This window comes from Triturus cristatus, chromosome 3_1 (genome assembly GCF_964204655.1).
Source record: "Triturus cristatus chromosome 3_1, aTriCri1.1, whole genome shotgun sequence".
NCBI classification, from domain to species: domain Eukaryota; kingdom Metazoa; phylum Chordata; class Amphibia; order Caudata; family Salamandridae; genus Triturus; species Triturus cristatus.
The window spans coordinates 1,059,589,987-1,059,612,443 of record NC_140583.1 but is presented as its reverse complement, the minus strand read 5'-3'; the positions used below and the strand labels follow the sequence as shown (position 1 = coordinate 1,059,612,443).

General features: G+C 50.8%; 1 protein-coding gene across 1 annotated transcript in view; it reads right to left on the bottom strand.

The window, feature by feature from the left end:
- Positions 1-22,457, bottom strand: part of KMT2A (lysine methyltransferase 2A) — a 1,466,550-nt gene that overhangs the window by 45,097 nt on the left and 1,398,996 nt on the right. The gene's annotated exons all lie outside the window — the stretch shown is intronic.

The window sequence follows — 22,457 nt, the reverse complement described above, 5'->3', positions numbered from 1 at the left end:
TTAAAGAATACCCCGCTTTCAAAGTACTACATACATAAAAACAGAAAACTTGCTCTCTTTAAGAAATTGGGCTATTAGTTGCTAAGTAGGTGAGTTCTTCACAAGCACTAAGTCTGCAATTGTCTTTTTTCACTTGGTAATCAAGTACCTCCATTATAGCACTTGACTCTTAGGGTAGTGAAGCAGAGCAGTTCAAGTCATAATCAGTGTAGGAAGTAGGGGATAGTAGCCCCAGCTCGCCGGTACGCAACATTACCACTAAATAAATATCTGTCCAGTCAGTGCTTTTGCTTTTAAAAAGGAAAGGTACTTTCTTATGTACACACATGTACACTACTAAATACTACACATTACATTACACATATACAATACCAGGCATATAGAACGACATTTTCTGACACACATGTTCACATTGAAGCCCTAGTTGTTTCGGAACCCTAAAACTGCAATATCCCCAACCTTTACTAGATGCAATATCCCAATACGAGGGGGTGTCATTATCAAGAAGGCAGGCCTAATGGCTTTGTCAGGGTGGCACCACATCTGAAAAAGCATAGAAGTACAAGTTACTTACCTCCGGTAACGATGTATGTGGTAGAGACGATTCTAGCTGCAGATTCATTAACGTAGAAATATCTCCAGGCGTGAGACTGGACCCTGAAAATGTTCTTGCCCCGGCATCTCTACGCGCCGGAGGCGGCACCACGCGACTCCGGCCCGACGTCTTCCGCGGGCGTGACGTCAGCGAGGTCACATAAGCCCCACCCCGGCGCGCTGACGTCAGTTTGCTTCGGAGAACTTTTCCACGCCACAACGCAGAACCATCACAACAAAACTGAGGAGAGCATGGGAACAGTGTGCAAAAAAATCAGAAAAACAAAACAGAGAGAAACAAAGGGGTAGTAACAGCACCAGTTGGCACCAAGGTACCAGAAGGCTATAGCAGCGAAGCCATAGCAGGGAAATAGCAGAGCACCACTTTGAGGAACAACTGTGCAAGCCAAGGCGATAGAACCAGTTGGCACTAAAGTACCAGAAGGCCATAGCAGCGAAGCCATAGCAGGGAAAGAGCAGAGCACCACTCCGAGGAACAACCAAGCAAGCTAAGGCGATAGCCATCCTGTAGGCACAAGTATGTGAAAGCGCTGGAACAGAAAGAGAGAGAGAGAGAGAGAGAGAGAGAGAGAGAGAGAGATAGAGACAGCAACCACAAACCACACAGTAAAGGGCCACAAGTCCGGAAAAGAGGAGCAACAACAATCCACCCCCAGACTACACTGTCAAGGAGGGCCATATCTCCTGAAAGGAGCAGGAGGCCAAAGGACAGGCAAAGAATCCCCAACGCAGAAGACCGCTAGGGGATCAGAAAATCCAAACAAACAGAGGGAAATAGAGCAAAAGAAAGCCCCAACACTGGAGAGAAACCAGCGGGAGGGAAGCAAAGGCACACAGAAACCAACCATCCCTGTAACAAAAGAAAAAAAGGGGGAGTGGGGGATGGAACAATCAAGTAGAACCGGACAGCCTAACCGGAAGAAAGCAAAGAGGACACCCACAGAAGACAAGCCACCCAGAGGGAGGCGAGTGCAGAAAACCAAATTGAGGGTCCTCGCAGAACGAGGAGGAAGGGCGGGTCATGAAGGAATCTGCGGCTAGAATCGTCTCTACCAGATACATCGTTACCGAAGGTAAGTAACTTGTACATCTGACAGAGACAACTAGCCGCAGATTCCTTAACATAGAATATATACCCTAGCCATACCCAGAAGGGAGGAGGGCCTTCGAGAGAGCCTCCCCATCAGGAGAGACACAGGGCCCCAGCAGGGGACATGTCACAGAAACAAGAAGGGAAGGCAGGGAGATCCGAAGCCCAACTAAGGGAGAACCACCCAACGCCCCCCCCCCCCCGCAGGGGCAGACAGCGCCCGAAAGGTCTCAAGGAACAAAAGAACCACCTCGAACCCCAGGGAGAAGAGGTAGAACCAGAGGCAGGGCCTGCCGTAAGAGGCACACACAGTGATAGGAAACAGCCGAACACACCTCGGCCGCAAGCAGCGGACAAGGCAGGAACGGCCCCACCGCCAATAGCGCAGGCGTAAGAAGAAAGGCACAGGTGCACAAAGCCCAAGCGGAACCAGAGGCAGGGGCACAAGGGAACACAGCAAAGGCCACGACGGTGGACCAGAACAAGCAGGCACGCGCAGGCATGCGTAGCCAGCAGCAGGCAACACCATGGAGAAGTGCACCAGAACAAGCCAGGTGCAAGCCGAAGGCAGAGGCCAGGGAGGGCCAGGACACACCCTAAAGGAAGGGCCCTTCCAGAAACACACACTGACCCACGAAAGAATTGGGACCAGGCAGAAGAAAAAGAGATAGAGAGAGACGAAGGACGGACCAGGACGTCAACCAGAACACAGAAAGCCAAGGAAAGACAGCTCCTCTGGAACACCATGTGAGAAGTTGGCCTGATGTATGATGTCACTAGTTCTAGTGTACACCTTATATCAGTCCAAATACCCTTATGGTGATTGGTTGTAAAGTCAACCTTATAGACCAGCTATCCTAGTGGTAGCATGGACAAGAGCAGTCTTAGGCTAAACTCTGAATGGCATGTGAAGCCAGCTGTGATACCATATATAATCCCTTGAATACCAAATGAAAGGACACCACAACAGATATATATATAAAATAAAGTGTATTTATTCTAGTCAAACCCTCAGCACTCTTTATGAGATTAGAGGTAAGTACAACACAGTCTTATTTAAGCATACATTAAGTCACACAGGTAAGTAATACAGTTAGGCCCTAGGGGCCACGCAAACCATATACTAAGTAAGTGGTATAAGGACCACTGTCACGGAAATAGGATAGGCCTAGGCCTAGGGAATCGCTGGGGCTACACAACACTAGTAACAGTTAGGAAGTGGGAGGCCCACGGGATTCGGGTGCAGAGTGGAAACACTCACGCGTAATGCGTAAAAGTCGATAGAAATAGTAGTTGTTAGCAATTAACAGTTTAAGGACACTTCTGAAGCAGCTAGAGAGTCAAGACTCGGAAACTAGACCCTAGGAAAGTCACTACCCTTGTGAGCACCGAAGTACCCAAGTTACCTAGCCCACAGGCTGCGGGTGCATAGGTGTGAACTTGCGCCGGGTTTCGTCGTGGACTTCTATGGATGCCTGAAGGAAAGTTGCTGACAGGCAGTCAGTGAAGAGTGTCCGGTGAATCCCAAGGCTGGGATCAAGAAGAGAGGAGACCTGCAAGCAGAAGGGACAGAGTCAAGGTCACTAGCCAGTGACCACGTGGAACCAGGAAGGAACCAGGCGATGTCGTGAAGATTGCAGGTGAAGGTGAAGCTTGTCGCTGCAGCCACGAGGACCAGGGAACGTCGAGGACGACCAGGACCAGGAGGCGAGCTGTCCCACGAAGGCTCTTGCTGTCGGCGGCGGCGAAGTTGGACTAGGACTCACCAAGCTTTGGCAAGCGGAACCCACGAAGAATGGAGGACTTGCTTCTGGTGCAGACCAGGAAGGTCTGGGGTGCTTCTCTTTTGCAAGGAAGCGGGAGCCAGTCTGGAGGAGCCAAACCAGCGGTGAAGATTTCTGGATGCGTCGTCACAAAGGCCACTAGCCAACGGGCAAGCAACCGGACAGACGCGGCAAGCAGGAAAATGCAGAAGGGCCCCACGCAGGACTCGTAGAGTGTGGGGGGCTGATCTTCAGTGCAGATGGTGCTTGGGGTTGGGGCTTCTCAGTCCCCGGTGCACAACTTCGAGGGTGCCTCAGAAGCTGCGCTGGAAGAAACTAGCCACTTTTCCCAGGTAGCCGGTCCCACATCTCTCGTCGCCTCCACGGATCTCAGTTCGGCTGTGGATGTGGATCAGGGTCGGAGAAGTCTGGAAGTCAAGGCTCTGGTCGGGCTCTGCAGTCGGCCCCTCGTAGAACTTCAGCAAAGCAAAGGGTAGTCTCTTGATGGTGCCAGTTTGCACAGGGTAGCCACTCCTTGGCCACAAGGGAGATTCTTCAGTCTTCTTCTTTCGTCGAATGTCGAAGGTCCAGAGTTTCTGTACAAGTTGCAGGTACAGGATAATCTAATCTCCTGGGGCCCAGCTACCACTCTTATACTAATCTGGGGGGCTGGGTTACCTGCTAGGTCACGCCTTATGGGTGGGACCTGGGAGGGGGGTGGTTACACCCCCTTCCCTTTGTCCAGTTTCGCGCCAGGACTGGGGCTGGAGTGCCCCAGCACCGGTTTGAACTGGACTATGCATGGGACACCTTGTGTGCCCCAGGCATGTCTCATTCCTTTCAGCCCTCCCTGCCCCAATACACTAAAGTCTGTCTGGGGAGGTGCTAGCACCTCCCCAAGCAGGAAACCTATTGTCCAAGCCTCCCTTGCCGGGATCACTCCCAGCAGCAGGAGATCAGACTTGTGTCTGTGGCAGCAGCATCCATTTTGTGATGCTGAGGCTTTGGTTAGAGTTAAACAGCAAAGTAGGATGTTAACATGTCTCTCCCTCTAGAAGGGAGGAATAATATCCTCATCACCAGAAATGGTATGGGGGTATTATTCCAAAGGGTTAGACACCTTACACGACATGTTTTGATACAGCCAAACCATAGTTACCATAACCGTTTAAGATTATAAGGCACTTTAAGAGTATATGGTAGGCTATATCATAGAACAGCTATAAGGACATGGTTCCGAAAGCTGCAGACAGGCTCAGCTCATGCTAGAGCACCATCTCACATGTTACCAAGCACTCTGCCTCCAGGATTGTTAAGGCCTGCCATAGGAGTGACTGATAGGTACACATGTGTCTATATATAAGGGTAGATATAGGCATACTATATCTAAGCAAGGGGTGATTACACAACCTTGCCCCAGCTGAGTGATCAGCCAGTTGTGTCTGATTGGAAGGCCAGACCAGGGGTGGCATAATACATGCTGCAGCCCCTGGGAGGCCTAGGGTACACCTATGCCCTGGGTACCTAGGGTACACTGTACAGGGTCCAATAAGGTGATCCTTACCAATTGGGAATGTACCTAGGGTACATGGAGTCCATTTTAAAGAGAGAGCAGACAGCCTGAGACCCTGAATGGCAGGATCTCAGGCCAACTAAGTCGAAAAACCAGCTAGACACTAGGCAAAAAGTCTGGGGTAACCATAGTCAGATATCCACCTTCCTACACACCAGACAGAGGACCAGGCCGAAACGCCAGACAGAAGTGCGGAATTGCCACAACACGATGCCGCAGACAGCAGGCGAGACTGGTCTAGCGACAGACTTGGGCGCAACGCAAGCTGCGCCAAGACAATTGTCAAAGAGACCGCACTTGTGATATACCGTGATGCCAAGGAGAGCAAGGAACCTGAAAAGGGAGACCACACCTCCCCAGCACAAGACAGAGCTATGTAATAGCTACAAGTACCCCACATAGGGTATGCTATGTCCGAAGAAAATATGGGAACACCTCTTAGGAAAATATTCCGCAGCAGAGGACTACAAGTACCCCATATAGGGTATGCTACGTCCCAAGAAAACATGGGAACACCTCTTAGGAAGAAATTTCCGCACCAGAGTATAAACAGAAAAGCCTGCGGGTAGAACTGCAGACGGCTTGCCAAGCACCCAATAAAGAAGACACAAAAGGCCCAATCTCGGGACCTATACTGGCTTACCAACAGCCAAAACCATAAGTCAAAAAAGGGGGGCTGAACCAGCAGCCAACAGTACCAAAAGGGCCAACCGGAGGAGCAGGAGGAGGATGAAGCCCCGATAGGAACCGCTGAATGGCAGAATCCGCAGGGGCGTGAAACAAAAGAGCGCCATCGAAAGGGAGGTCAACTAGATGCTCCCTAGCACTCTCAGGGAAAAAACTATCCCTCAGCCAAGCATGGCAACGGAGGACTACCGAAGAAGCCATAGTGCGACCAAGCGCCTCAGAGACATCCAGAGCTGATCGAAGAATAAACGCGGCCAGCTTCCGGCCATCCAACACATGGTGCCGCAGATCAGCGCAGGCACACTCCTGAAAAGCACCAGACCGAAGGGACTCCGCGGAATCCCACAAGCTGGAAGTGGCTCTGGCCAACACACAAAGCGTGTTGAGCGCCCGCAAGGCAGCACTGGAGGAAGAGAAGATGTTACGTCCCCATGAATCTAACCACCGGGCCTCCCGAGACGGAGGAGACAACACCGATGGCACGGAGGGAAAGGCAGTCTGCAGAAGAGGGCCCCTGGTAGAAGGAAAGGCAGACAGGATCATGCGGAGGAGGACGGTGGCGGTACAGGAGCGGTTGGGGCACCGGGTCCCCCGTGGCAGGACGCCCCCAGGCCCCCAAGAGAGAATTATGGAGCAAAGCTTCGAAGGGAAGAAGCAGCTCCCGTCCACCAGAGCCCTGATGGAGAACCTTAAGCAAATGATCAGCGGGGAAATGGGCAGCCGGGTCACCCATGCGCAAAATCCCTGCGGCCGTGGAGACAGCCCGGGTGAAGGCAGCACTCGCCTCTGTGGGGCAACGCGGTGGAGAGAGCAATTACTCCGTGGGCGACGGCTGTAAGCTAAGCCGGTCATCACCCAGCCCAACCAGAGGAAGAAAAGGCCAAGCTCGGAACGGGGGAAGGTTGACAGACGAGTGAGGAACCTGAGGTGCCTCTGGGGAAGACTGTGGGCGCGGGGATGGTGAAGTGCCCTCCTTGGAAGACGCCGAGGAAAAAGCCACGACACGGCGTCCCGTCTCCGGGGAAGAAGAGACAAAAAGTTGCCGAACCTCTGGAGAAGAGGGGGCATTCGAAGACGAATCGACGACCCAACGGCACCATGGAGTCCGCCACTGGCGCCAGCACGACGTCGACCGGTGCCGAAGGGGACGCCGAGACGACCTTCACCACCACCTGCACAGCGGTAGAACGGGGCAGGGTCGGAGCCGGGGCGGCTTAAGAACGGCGCCGAAAAAACGCCGACTAAACCTCCGACGAGGCAGCTGCCTGCGTGGAGATACGAGGGGGACCTGGGAACGCGCCCCGGACCCTAGCCAGCCCTTGCGGGGCCACAAGGGCCAGCAGCTGCCGGCGCCCCTGCGGCGTCAGCTTGGCCTCAGACAAGGCTGCCGCCTGCCCAGAGGACGAGCCACGAGTCCCGGCAACCTCCCGCGACACTACAGGGACCCCCATGGGGGTTTGCGGTGAGGCAGATGCGCTTTGGTCCGAAGGGGGGAACCCCGTAGGGCTGCACCCCAACACCACCACATCTTCAAGACCTGAAGACAAACCTGTCGGTGCCAGGGCCGGAGCCGCTGGCGACTCCGCAGAAGGCCCCGCACATTGCAAGGGATCCGCGGGCGTCCCAGGAAGAGGAGCCAAGGAGGCCTGCAGGGCTGTAGCATAGGCCTCCATTTGGGCTCTGGTCGCCCCCATGCCGGGAAACGGCGGGTAGGGTGGCGACGTGCGAGTCCGCACGACCTGCGGAGAACTCGTGCCCCCATAGGGCGGGGACAGGGCCTCGGGGACCAACTGCAACACTTACCCACGGGCGAGCGGCACCCTTGGGGCCTCGGCGAGGGACGATGTCGGAGACGGAAGCGGTGGTTCTTGAACCCTTCCGCGGGGGACGGACGCGGTGACGACACCAACCTGGACATGCGGCCCGAAAGGAGTTTCATCTGGCGCTCCCGCCGGGACTTCGGCTTCATCTGCTGACAAGCCTCGCAGTCCTTGGAGTCATGGTGCTCACCCAAACACCACATACAGATGGGGTGAGGGTCCGTCGCCGACATCTGATGCGCGCAAGACTAGCACGTCTTGAAGCCCGAAGGCATTTGCACACTGTTCCCAAAAAGGAAATGAAAAGCATGAAAAGAAGGCCTGAAAACAGGCCAGGGACACGATCCGGATCCGCGTTGCACGCGGAAAAGAAGGAAACTGACGTCAGCGCGCCGGGGTGGGGCTTATGTGACCTCGCTTACGTCACGCCCGTGGAGAACGTTGGGGCAGAGTCGTGTGGTGCTAACCCCCAGTGCGCAGAGATGCTGGGGCAAGAACATTTTCCGGGTCCAGTCTCACGCCTGGGGATAATTCTACGTTAAGGAATCTGCAGCTAGTAGTCTCTATCAGATAATGTTATACTTCACCACTGCAATCAATGGGGACAGTACTAATGTGCTTTAAATGTTATAACCCACATTGAAGTCAATGGGTGTAATACCAACACTCAATAGAATTCATTGTATTGTAGAACCTTGCACTGTCAATCACTAACAAGGTCATCGAGGCACTCAATCACTAAGATGTGTCCTAAAGTTTTCCCCCCACTTTTATTAGACTGCCTTTGCAGTCACCACTATGGACCCTGACTCCCCAAGCCCATGTGCAAAAGGACAGGCTGAGGGAGAGCAAAATCCTCTCCAAGGAGCATAAATCTAATTCCCTGGGGGTCTGAGAGTGAGGTTTTAAAAAACAACCAGGGGAGGCTGCTGCACTTCCTGCAGCCCCCCAAACACTCTAATTGATGGTATTGTTTCTGCCCTTGTCTTCCAAGGCCCTGAACAAATAACTAGGATCTTTGCCTCTTATGGCTTCTGACTCAAGACATCCTCTTGCACCACCCCAAACACCCACAAGCAGTTGGCGGTCTTTGCAGGGTAGGGGGTGAGGTTGTTTTCACAGCCACTGCTGGCGGCTCACCGAGCATTTTTCAGGACGAGCTGGCACCACTCTCCTCTGCTCTGCTTCAGGCGGGAGCCAGCAAAGCTTTTTCCCGACCCCCAGGCAGGAGCCACTCTGTTCTAAACAACTCTACACAACATCTCAGATTGGACAACCAGTGCAATAACAAGCTAAGCAGACTATATCATATGGAATACCATAAAGGGACCTGTGGAGCTGTTCAAAGCTACCAACATGCTGAAAACGAAAACAAGTTACTTACCTGTAACTTTGGTTCCCCAGTATTGGTAACTTTCATAGATTCTCATGCTTTGTATCATTCCCCGTCGTCGGAATGGGAGCCTCGGTAAACAAAAAATATATCATAACCAAAGAAACAAAAGAGAAAATAGGCTTAGGCCTCATCTCATTTTGTAGTATATCACCCTCTTTGTGTAAAAGAGCCCAAACTTTTGCCAGGACCAATCAGCACAGCCTCACCCTTTGGAACCTTCCTGAGAGAGCTCAGAACCTCAGATTTTCGTAGCCGTTGGGCAAACAGCCACTACCTCAGTAAACCGGCAGAGCTTTCCCAGGGGAGGTGGGTGGGCGCATGAGAATCTATGAAAGTTACCAATACTGGGGAACCAAAGTTACAGGTAAGTAACTTGTTTTCTTACCCCAGTATTGGAACTTTCATAGATTCTCATGCTTTGTATCAGAATAGCTAGCAGTAAATCACAAAAGCACATTTTTGGTAGACACCTGGCCTTCCATAACCATCTCAGTTTACAGTTACAACTAGTACATGGTAACCAAGAAAAAACAACATTACTGAACCAAATGTGCTTACCAGGATGGAGGGATTGTAGGGAAAGCTCACCTCTCAATGAAAAAGATTCCTGAGGACTGCTTGACCAACAGCAGCGTCATCTCGTCCCACCGACTTCAGGCAGTAGTGTTTCGTGAAGGTGTGTACACTGCTCCACGTTGCTGCCCTGCAAATGTCCTTGATAGCAACTCCAGCAAAAAGAGCCACTGAAGATGCCATCGCTCGTGTAGAATGAGCACGGGCCCTTCTGTCCAAAGGTTTGCCCGCAGCCTGATGACAGAATTGAATTGCACTGGAGATCCAGCGGGAAATGCCACTCTTAGCGAGAGGCAACCCCTTCCGTGGTGCACTGTAGGCAATAAATAGCTGTGTAGACTTCCTGAAAGATCGTGTGCTCCCAAGATAGAATTTCAGACATCTCTGGACATCCAAAGAATGCAATGTTCGTTCCGCCTGGGTCGAAGGGCGTGGAAAAAAGGAATTCAAAATCAAGGGTTCATTCAGATGAAAATCCGAAGGCACCTTCGGGATGAATTTTGGGTTGGTTCTCAAAATTAGCACATCCTTTTTGAACTGCAGAAAAGGCTCCACTATGGACAGAGCCTGGAGTTCACTAACACTCCTAGCCGAAGTCAATGCTAAGAGGAGGGCTAGCTTCCAAGATAGGAACTTCAAGTCCGCCCTGTGAATCGGCTCAAAGGGCGCTTTCATGAGCTGAGCCAGTACTAGGTTGAACTGCCTTCCGTCGAAAACGGGATATGGCAGCCAGATGTACCTTGACAGAAGAGTGCGCCAAACCTGATTTAGCCAGTGACAGGATGCAAGGCAAAACCTGATGTGGCAGGGATTTATAAGAATGGAGTTTATTCCTCTGGCACCACAGACAAAATCTCTTCCATTTTGCCCTGCATGTCTTATTAGAGCTTGGCGCCCGCGCCTGAGACAAAACATCCCTGCACTCCCTGGAGAGATTCAGATGACGGAATTCTCTGTATTCAGGAGCCACGCGGTCAAGTGTAGTGACTTCGGATCCGGATGGAGCACCTGTCCCTGATCCCGCGACAACAGAGATGGAATCAGCGGCAAGCGAATTGGGCGATCCTGGGAGAGAAGCAGGAGTTCCGTGAACCAGAACTGGAGCAATGAGAATCATCTTGCATGGTTCCGCCCTGACCTTCCTGAGAGCTCGAGGAATGGGAGGAAAAGCGTAGCAAAATGCGCCGAACCAAGCAATCGAAAGGGCATTCCCCAGCGATCCTCGATGGGGAACCTTGCTTGCGTAAAACCGACATTTGGCGTTCTCCGGGAACGCAAAGAGGTCTATGGTCGGAGTACCCCATCTCTCGAACACTCCCTCCAGCGTGGCTTGGTCTAATTCCCACTCGTGAGTCACTTCCGTCTGACGACTCAGAGCATCCGCCGTGATGTTGAGGCACCCTGCTAGGTGCTCGGCTTGTAGGGTGATCTTGTGAGAAATCGCAAAATCCCAGATCGTCTGAGCTTCCTTGGACAGAGTCCGCGATCTTGTTCCCCCTTTGCTTGTTGATATAGTGCATGGCCGTCGTGTTGTCTGTCCGGATCAGCACTGCACGATTCTGAAGTCTGGGAAGGAACGCCAGCAAGGCTAAGCGAATAGCCATCAGCTCCAAGAGGTTGATGTGGTGTAGGCTCTGCGCTGGACTCCAGTGACCGCTGATTTGAAGCTCCTGGAGTACCGCTCCCCAGCCTTCTAAGGAGGCATCTGTGGTCACCACCATAGGAGAAGGAGGGGTCCGGAATGTTAATCCTACTGCGATGTTCTCCTTTACCAGCCACCACTCGCAGGCCTTGCACATACCTGGTGTTATCCACACCTGGTCGTTGAACGACCCTTCTGCCTGGCGCCATTGTTTGTCTAACTCCTCCTGCAGAGGACGCATATGAAGCCTGCAATGCAGTATTAATGGTATGCAGGATGATATCGATCCGAGTAAGGACTTGTACCGGCGAACCAACACATTTTTCCTCTGCAGCACTTGACGAGCGGAGGTGATTAGCTTGCGTTGACGTTCCTTCGACGGACGAGCGGTGCATAGTGTCGTTTCCAGAATAGCTCCAAGGAACCTTTGGGACCTGGAAGGTATCAGCACCGACTTGGATCTGTTGAGCTGAAGACCCAAGTGGGCGAACAATTGAATGCAAGTTGACACGGCTTGAGAAGTTGCCTTGAGCAACGGAGCCTTGACGAGCCAGTCGTCCAAGTATGGGAACACTTCTAAGGATTGCTTTCAGAGAAAAGCAGCGACTGGTGCCAGCATCTTCGGTCTGCACCTCGGATATTCACGAAGGCCAAACGGAAGCACCTTGAACTGGAAATAGCTCTTGCCTACTGGGAAGCGTAGATATTGCCTGTGAGCTGGGTGGATTGGAACGTGGAAGTACGCATCCTCTAAATCCAGGGACGCCAAAAAATCATCCGGATTCAGTAGACGGAGAATATCCTGGAGAGTGACCATCCTGAAGGAGAGCTTGATGAGATAGGTGTTGAGCTCCCTTAGGTCTAGTATAGGACGCCACATATATTCCGTCTTCCGAACCAGGAAGAACCTGGAATAGAAACCCTTGCCCCTCTGCGAAAGAGGTACTGGTTCTATCGCCCCCTTGATGAATAGTTGGTGGGCTTCGAGATGTAACAGTCGGAGATGTTTTGAGGGACGGGCGTCCGGAGCTCTCGTTGGAGGAAGATCTTGGAATTCCAACGTATGGCCACTCTGAACAATATTCAACACCCACCGGTCCGATGTTATAAGGACCCAGCTGTCCAGACAATAGGAGATCCTGCCCCCAACCGGTGTTCTTGGTAGGGGAGGAACAGTAGTCAGAGCCAGGAGGCCGCTATTGCCTCTTGGCATTGTCTCGTCCCTGACGATTCTGAGGTCCTCTCTGGGACTGACGAGAGAAAGACGCCGATTGACCTTGGCGTTGGTTTGAGTACTGATTCTTATATGACTGTCCTGACTGTGTGGAATACTGACGTTGGTTTCCTCTATAAGTAGAGAACCCTCGTCCACGTGCTCCTCTGAATGGAACCATGCGATAATTCAAGGATCCTAAGGACTTTGCTGTGTCCGTGTCCTTCTTTATGCTTTGCAGAGCCTCATCGACATGCTTACCAAAAAGCATTTCTCAGTCAAAAGGAAGGTCCAGGATCTTATTTTGGACCTCCTGACGGAACCAGGTTGCTTTTAACCAGCCTTGACGGCGCAAGACCGCTGACCCTGCCAAAGACCTGAAAGCAGTAGAGGCTATGTCCATAGCACAGTCAATGACTTCAGAAGAACATCTCTCTCCTTCCATGAGAACCTGCCTGGCCTCCTCCTGACTCAAATCTGGCAGTAGATCCATAAACGGCTCCATGTCGCACCACATCTGGCGGTCGTACCTGCCTAGAATGGCTAATGAATTTGCCGCTCGAACCAACAAATTGGCCATGGTGGAAAATCTCTTCCCTACATTGTCCAGCCGCCTGCCATCCTTATCCGGAGGCGTAGTCAAAGGTGTTGACGGATTCTTGGACTTGCTTTGTGCGGCCTGAGATATTACCGAGTCAGGCTTTGGTTGTCCAGAAGACATGCAGGACTGCCCTCAGGGGCCTTGTATTTCTTCTCCAGCCGGGGAAGAACTGGGATGACCGTAGCTGGGTTCTGCATAGTCTTAATTCCCTCATCCCACACATGCTCAATGATGGGAATTGATCTGACCGACTTTTTATACTGCGCCTTAAAGTCATACAGAAAACAGTCCGACTGTTCCACTGTAAGAGGCAGACCAAACCTCTTGGATGCACGCTCCATAAGATTATGGAACCCCCCAATATCTGCCGGAGGCGACACGTTCGTCTCCCGCCCTGCAGCATCCGGATCTTGCATCCCAGTGTCATCAGGATCCACATCCGGATCCCCTGGATCAGTTAGTGGGACCACGTGCCCCTCATCGTTGTCATCCGTATCCACATCTTGTGTATCCTCATTGGTAGGTTCCGGATACGAAGTCTGAGGAACCACTACTGGTACCACCATTGACGAGGTACGGGGTATGTCTTTAGGAAGAGGTGGCAAGTCCACTGCCGGCCCTCGCGGAACCACTGATGTAGATGGGTGCACTGGTGGGACGTCAGGGTGTGATGGAAAACGAGCTCTGTAGTCCTGCAACATCATCTGCAAGTCCGTAACCAGAGCAACTGGTAAAGCTATCATGTCCTGCCTCAAAGTGCGAGGATGTACTTCTTGTTGAACATATTGTTGCTCCTCCTGCTCCTCTTGACCATAATACTCCTCAGTATCAGTCTCTTGCTGCTTTACATGCAGATCTGAGGGACTGTAGGCACCCCCATACTGCTCACCCTCATCCTCGTCCTCCGACTCATCTAGAAGCATAGATGGTGGTAAAGGCGTAACCCGCCTAGGCGAAGTCATGTCCGGTGTAATTTTCAACCTCTGTATTGAAAATCCTGAATTTTTCGCCGTCGACGGAGTCGTCGTCGAAGGAATCCCAAGCGTCGACGAAATCGACGATGAAATCGTCGACGGCACGGTAGTCTTCGTCGACGGAGTGTGAATCGTCGTCGACAATGAGGTCGTCGACGATGCCTGAATCGTCGTCGACGGAAGGATCGTCGACGGAGCCTTCTTCTTCGTCGACGGCAAGCTCGTCGACGGAGCTTTCTTCATTTTTTTTTTTTTTTAAACAGACTTTATTAGGTCACAGAACAAAATGCAGTCAATCCCCGTCCCCGATAGACGGAGCTTTCTCCATAGTCGACGGGACAACCGTCGATGGTCTCGTCGACGAACTCGTCGTCATCAGCATCGACGACGACGTCGTTCTCATCGTCGTAGTGGTCTTCGTCGTCGAAGACGAGAATGAAGCGGTCGTAAACGATGCAGCAGACATAGTCGACAGTCCCGTCGACGACGCCAAGGAAACAGTCTTTACTATGGAAATCGTCGTCGACGTACCTGCTTTAGTCAGCGTCGACGGACGCTGTTTCTTCACCGGAGCCATCTGTGGAGTTCCTGCAGAGTGTTTCTTCGCAGGCTTTTCCTTTTGGGACGGAGGAGAAGATATGGAAACCTCCTTTTTGTCCCTAGAGGCTGTGTCCACACCAGCAGCCTGTCCCTGCCTCTCCTTTTCACTTCCGTGAGGAGATTTCATGGGACCAGCCTCCTCAGACCTTTCAGAGATCCCGTGAGGGGCTTTGACAGGGGGTTCCGCAGAGATGGAGGGAGATGACCTACCCTTCTTCTTTGATCTCCTGGAGGAGGTGCCAGAAATCGAATCCTCCTCATCTGAAGAGAGAACCTCCTTCCTGGTCTTCAGCTTTTGCAGCCATGTCAGCAACCGACCTTCTCTGTCCCGCAAAGTCTTGGTAGATAAGGTCCGACAAATCTTGCAGTCTGTGGCCTTGTGTTCCGGGTATAAGCAGTAAATACAACTCTCATGCTTATCCTCAATGAAAAGTCTCTTCTTTCCACAAGAAGCACAGGGTCTGAATAAGGCTTTCTTTTCCTTTTCTGACATAATGTCACTATAGATGGTAAAATGTAGATTTCTAAGAGAAAATTTGTGAAAAAACTGAGCAGAGCTCAGTGGAGACTCCCTAGCACAACGTGCGGTAGAAAAATCTGAGGTTCTGAGCTCTCTCAGGAAGGTTCCAAAGGGTGAGGCTGTGCTGGATGGTCCTGGCAAAAGTTTGGGCTCTTTTACACAAAGAGGGTGATGTACTACAAAATGAGATGAGGCCTAAGCCTATTTTCTCTTTTGTTTCTATGGTTATGATATATTTTTTGTTTACCGAGGCTCCCATTCCGACGACGGGGAATGATACAAAGCATGAGAATCTATAAAAGTTCCAATACTGGGTAACATAAACTGTGTCTGTCTCTTACACTTTATCATACAATATACAGCTAGCTATGTGCTGCATCCCATAACACGATAACTGCACCTCAGTGGTCATCACGCATTGCATGGAAACACACATACCACATAGGAGAAAACTAAAACACCCTTCAAACCACACACCATACCATACACGTAGTCAAGTGGTTCAGCACTCCACATAAGGGTACTAATAGCTATATAAATGCTGCAATACAATGTGCCGAGTCACCACACCCACCTCTCCCCCAAAGCACTGGCACAGGCAATGTGCCTGGCAGTGTTTTGGTGTCCCAGGGGATGGGGTTGTTTACTGTGGAAGGCCTCAGGAGATGGGTCATTAGGGGTAAAAAGTTAGTTCAGGTAGGGGGTCCCAAGCAAAAATGAATTAATGTACTGATGTGCTGATCCTTGGGGGCTTGTCCTTCCACAGGGAATTTTCAAAAAGCAACATGTGTTTCCTTCTCTGCTTGGTCCCAGTGAGGACCAGGCTCCGTCTCAGGGGGCATAGGACCAATCTCAACCATTTGTGCTTGTTCTGCTAGTAGCAGTGAAGAGTCCCTTGTGCGACAGGCTACCTGTGTGCAGTTACCCAAATGCACAAGACAGCAGTCGAACATGTGCAGCCCGAGTACAGTTTGTGCTCATGGGTTTGCGTGTAACCAGCCTACTGCCTCTTACCTTAGCTATCCAGCAGTGGCCTCATCTTAAAAGACAGACACTGCTGGTTAGCACTCTCAGTTCATTTACATCGAGTGTGACTTGGGTAGTAGGGCCCACTGACAGAAAAAAGGCCAAACTCAGGTAATCACAAGTGAAAAATCCCTGGGGATTAAGTGGGTAGAACCCACTTAGCAACACTCTTCCTCTTTTTCATATTGTTACATTCTTTCTTGTGTATAAAATTGGAATCTCTTGAACATAAAATCTATTTTGATAATTTTGGTCTATGCAAGTGTATACAAATACAGTGAAAAACAATTTTATATCAACAAAACATCGGCAACAGCTAGCCAGTTTCTTGATCCGAATCATTACATAAATTAAAGCTTACACAAGAGTTCTTGATTTTCACTGAGCTGATTACTGGTTGGCTTTGGAAGCAATGAAGATGTAGTTCTCTTGCTCAGACAGTACACCAGCACTGAATACCCTGTGTCACTGCTACTTCAATTTTCATATGTTGATTTATCCAAAAGATTGGCTAAGACCTTGTCCTACATCTCCAGTCAAGAGATCTGGGTTAAATCCATCGTTCTTATGCTCAGCAGAGCCCATCATTTGAACTGCTGGCATTTTGCTCTGCTGCTTCTTGCAGTAGTCGCAAGCTCAGTGTGCTCAAATCAAAACATAAAAAGAAATTACTTACCTTCAGTAATGCCTTATCTGGTAGAGACATGATCTAGCCGCAGGTTCCTTACCTTTCAACTTCCAAGCATCAGGCTGGATGCAGAAGATTTTTCTTAGCAGTACACCTCTGCGCGCTGGTAGGTGGCATCGGTCAACTCCACGTGACGTCATCTGCGCCATGTTCGTCGCGCCAACCCGGCGCGCTGACGTCAGTACTTTTCACGACTTTCCACACCAGAAGGAAACAGCAATAACACTAAAAGACAATTCCACAGTGCGGGGAGGATGGGTGGGTCGGTAAGGAATCTACGGCTAGATCATGTCTCTACCAGATAAGGCGTTATCGAAGGAAAATAATGTATCCATCTCATAGAGACATCTAGCCCCAGATTTCTTACCTTTGAACAGATACTCAAGGGACTGCGGAAAAGCTTTAAACCAGGAAATCCTATAAGTCAGAGCGGACAAACAGGCCCTCCCTGCGAACCTGAAAATGCAGGCAATAGTGGCTGGCAAACGTGTGCAAAGACACCCATGTAGCTGCTTGGCAGATGTCAGAAATAGGAACACCACGCTGGAGCACTCTGGTGGCTGCTTACGCCCACATGGAATGGGCCATAAGGCCTTTGACAGGCTGCTTCTTTGCCAAGGCATAACATTTTGATGCAGAGGATAACCCTGTGTGGTATAGTCTTCTTTTGGACAGCACACCCTTTCTTTGCTCCCACATATCCTATATACAGTTGGTCATCCACCCGAAACTCTTTTGAGCAATCAAGGTAGAACGAGAACGATCTTTTTGGGTCCAGACGGTGGACACACTCCTCTTCCTTGGAAGGATACGGAAGTGTATAGAAAGTGGGCAGAATAAAGGACTGTCTGTGAGAAAGTGGTTCTGTATATACTGTTCCCAAATAGGTACAGTGTGCACAGAGTCTACAGTCCCCAGAGGTTTGGCAGAGGCTTAAGTTAGATATAACCTTACTCTCTAAAGTGGTAGCTTGGTCGAGCAGTAAGGCAGTATCAGAGGACAGTGTAAAGCATTTGTTGTAAACACTCAGTCAGCAAATGGTCTCACACACTCAATAACTGAACTCTAGGCCAATGGTTTATATAAAAAATATATGTCTGTTTTATTTTAGAACCAACAATTGGTATTAAAATATACTTTCTCAGGATGAGAGGCTTTAGTTGAATACTTTTGCAATATGCAATTGACTTTTGTAGATAGTTACAGATTGTTGCAATAGGCAACACAATTTCAAACACAATAACACATTGAGCTCAATAGAAGTTTTAAGTTATTTGCAATAGATTACTTTCAGGATTAGTTTTCTAACTCCAGGACTGGATCCTAGATTCAGTCCTGGGACAGTTCTTGGAAACAAGTGAGTAAAGTCGACTTAGTTACTGTTGTGATTTTTAGGCAATATTTTGCTATTTTAAAAGTTGACACTTAGAAAAAATATCATAGAAAAACAGTCAATGATTCCCTATGGGAGAAAATTCAAGTTACAGGTATGGTATGTTCTCGTAACTTTTGTAATCCAGTACTGGGCTCCTGGGCTCAGTACTGAGACCTCAATCTAAAACAGGTAAGCAACTAAGTTTTCAGAGTTGGTACGATTTTTAAAGAATATTTGTAGTTTGCAAAAATCGACACTTAGAAGAAATTTCATAGAAAAACAGTCAATGATTCCCTATGGGAGAAAATTCAAGTTACAGGTATGGTATGTTCTCGTAACTTTTGTAATTCAGTACTGGGCTCAGTACTGAGACCTCAATCTAAAACAGGTAAGCAATTACGTTTTCAGATTTGGTACGATTTTTAAAGAATATTTGTAGTTTGCACAAATCAACACTTAGAAGAAATTTCACAGAAAAACAGTCAATGATTTCCTATGAAGAAAATTGGGTTAATGGTAAGTACGGTTGTGAGTACTTTTCAGGGTCAGTGCTGGGCACCAAGATCCAGCACTGAGATCTCTCCTAATAGCAGGTGAGTGTTTTCGTTACTCGGTTGATTTTTGGTGAATATTTAAATTTTAGAAACTCCACACTTGGAAGAAATTTCAGAAGAAACCAGTCAATGTTAACCTATGGAGGAAAATTGGGTTATCGGCTTTTGGTTAAGTACTCGACTGGCAGAGTTAAGGTTCTGGGCACAGACTCAGGGGTCTCCCAGGGTCAGGTAAGTACAGTGGCACAGGGGCAGCGGATGCAGAGTGAGTTAGGCCCAATGTTATCCTATGGGAGGCAGGGGTCCTTGGTTGGTGGCTGCTGACTAGCAGGCCACGCGGCTGTGGGAGCTGGGCTCCTGGTCACTTGCTCAAGGCAAATGGGGAAATAGCCACTCGGGCGGCTGGGTGCAGGGTGCTTTTGAGTCTTCGGGCGCTCAATGGATTTCAATAAGAAAGCTCCTGGTTGAACAAAGGCTGCAAGCTCGGGGACAAAGATTCTTCAGATGCCACCACCACTTCGAGAGGTAAGTTGGGGAGTTGGAGGATAGGTACGTACCCAGGAGTTGGGCACAGGGGGCCACAAGGCCCTGGGTGCAGGGGTGCCTTTTGGTGTCGGGAAATCTTACCCTCTGTTGATCGTGGAAGGGGGGGGGGGAGAAGGGGGATACCTGGTTCTGAGGCTGCAGGCGTCGTCAGGAACGCCGAGGTGAGTCCTTGGGTGCCAGATTCAGGGTCACAGTTGCCGAGGGGACGTCCTCTGGGTCTTTGATCACTCCGGCACAGGCCAGACTTGGCGGGTGCAGAGTGTGCAGGGTTCGCGGTTCCGGGCTGATGCCATGTGTTAGAAGCTGGTTTTGAGCAGAGCCTCTGCTCATGGGAGTCCCAGTTGTTTAGAGCCAAAAAGTAGCCAGGTCCTCCGGGGTTTGTAAGGTTGCTGGCCACAAGAGGTGCTGGGATGTAGCAGGAGCAGGTTCGAGGGTCGACAGGCTGGTAGGGCTGGGGCCAAAGCAGTTGGTGTCTTCCTCTTCTTACCAGCTGCACGGCAGGTCTTCTTTCTTCTTGCTCTTCTTTGTTTTTCGGAATCTAGAATCTAAGGAAGGAAGGTTCAGGGTGCCCCTAAATACTAGATGTTGGGGCATTACAGGTAGGTAAAGGGCAGGGAACAATGGGTCCCTGTTCTGGGGTGGGTACACCCCCTATTCTGCCACTCTCCTGTGGAAGGGGGGCAGTAGCCTAGTCCTGATTGGGCAGGGCCTCCCATCTTCAAGATGGCGAGTGCCCGGAAATGTGCTTCACCTCGCCTCCCCCACCTGAGGGGTGGAGTCGGCAGGCTGGCACATCCCCTGTCCTTATTTGGGGTTTCCGGCCAGTCTTCCCGCCACAGTGGGGGTTGGAACCGATGGGGGACAGTTTGCTGGGTACAGCAAGTGGCCTGGGGAAGCTCACAGAGGCGGCATGCCTTTGAAGCTTCCCCCTGTCCATCCTGGGGGAGGAGACATAGCACCTCGCCCAGGATGTGCATTGTTGCAGGCCCAGGAGAGTGGGGGCTCTCCTACCCAGGGGTCCAGCAACAGGTCTGCTGTGTGGCAGCCTAAACAGCCTCCCAGACCAGACGTGGATTGTAGGTTAGGTTTCGGGGGGAATCTCTAAGATGCCCTCTGTGGTGCTTTGTACATTAAATCCCACACTGGCATCAGTGCGGGTTAAATGTGCTGAGAAGTTTGATACCAAACTTCTCAGTCTTCAGTGTTGCCATTATGGTGCTGTGGAGTTCGTGTTTGACGAGCTCTCAGCACCATGTACTCTTAAATGGCAGCACTGCACTTACAGTGCCCAGGAATGGACCTGGGTACTGTAGGGGCACAGGGCTCATGCTCTTGTGCCCACACCACTGGCATAGGGCACCCAGGTAGAGTGGCGGCTGATGTATGCCAGGGCAGTGTAGGTGGTGGGCATGGCACACAGGGGTGTGTGCCATGTCGACTCTGTTTTGTCTTGTACCCAGACACTCAGCCTGCAAGGGCAGTGTGTGTGTGTTAAGGTACAGGGCCTCTGAAGGTGGTACAATGAGTGCTGCAGCCCTTAGAGACCTTCCCTGGTCACAAGGCCCTGGGTACCTAGGGTACCATTTACCAGGGGCTGACATGTGGCAAGGGTTTGCCAATTTGGGTTTGAGGCTTTTAGGGTAGGAATATAGGCCCTGGGCACCTGATTGGCAGGAGTCCAGGGCACACTCAGTCAAAGTACATTCAGCAATTCAGCAAAAAGTGGGGGCATACCATGCAAGAAAGATGGCACTTTCTCACACTGTCCTAGATGGAAGGGAGTTAGAACCTTGGGCAAAATGGATGCCCTAGTTCTCAGTATCACTTTGTCCGGGAAAACTGTAAGGTAAGGAGGCTGTGATGACGGGGCCTGTAGTTCGCTCACACTCCTGGAAGAGACAACTGCCACCAAAAAGCTGTTTTGATAGTGAGCAACCATAGAAGACAGTTGTGAATCGGCTCAAACGGTGCGCACATCAAGAAAGTAAGGACCAAATTAAGGTCCCATTGTGGCATAAGAAAAGGGGTAAACAAGTGGGTTAACCCCTTGAAAAATCTCTGCACCAGAGGGGACTTAAAAAGTGAAGGCTGATCTAGCAGCTTAAGAAAAGCCAAAAGGTATCCCCTCAAAGTGCCCAAAGCAGATCCCTGCTGAGCCAGAGAAAGGATAAACAGGAGGATATTTGCCAGGGAGACAGATAAGGGGTCAATAGATGGTTCTGTACAATATTCACAAAATGTATTCCATCAGCAGGCGTATACTGATTCGTGGAGGGACGTCTGGCTGCCAGAATAACCTTGCAGACTTCGGGAGGAAGGTCAAAAGCCGTCAACTGTGGCTGCTTAATCTCCACACAAGGATGTGGAGGCTGGACAGTTTCGGGTGCAGGACTGTCCCCTGCTGCTGCGGCAGAAGATCCTGCCGAAGAGGCAGACAGATCGGGGGAACGATCACCATGCTGAGTAGCTCAGGATACCAGTATCTTCATGCCCAATCCGGAACCACAAGGATGACTTGGGCCCGGTCGCGCCGAATCGACTTCAGCACTCTGGGCAGTAGTGGTATAGGCGTACAACAGACCGCAACTCCACTCGCGGCGAAAAGCGTCGCCGAACGAGTGCCGCCTTGGAAATTCCAACATGCAGAACTGACGACATTGCGCGGTCTCTTCGGTGGCGAATAGATCTAACCAAGGCTCTCCCCACTGCCGAAAGAGACCTTGCACCACGTCCGAGTTCAGACGCCATTCGTGATCCATCAAGCACCGGCGGCTGAGTTCGTCTGCCCTGGTGTTCAGAGAACATGCCAGGTGTTGAACCACCAAGGTAATGCCTTGATGTTCCAGCCACGTTCAGAGGCGCAGAGCCTCCTGACATAAGGTCCAGGATTCCACCCCGCCCTGTTTGTTGCAATACCACATGGCAGTGGTGTTGTCTGTGAACACCTGCACCACACCTCCCCGGATAGAGGGAAGGAATGCTTTCAGTGCAAGCTGGATCGCCCGAAGCTCCAAAAGGTTGATATGGAGTCGGGACTCCACCGGAGACCAGAGGCCTCTGATCTCCGCCTCTCCCAAGTGTCCTCCCCATCCCAGGAGGGACGCATCCCTCACCACTGTGTGGTCCGGTTGGGGGAAGGGAGAGGGCTCTGTCACTGACCCAATCGCGATTCGTGAGCCACCACTGCAACTGCTGTGCAGT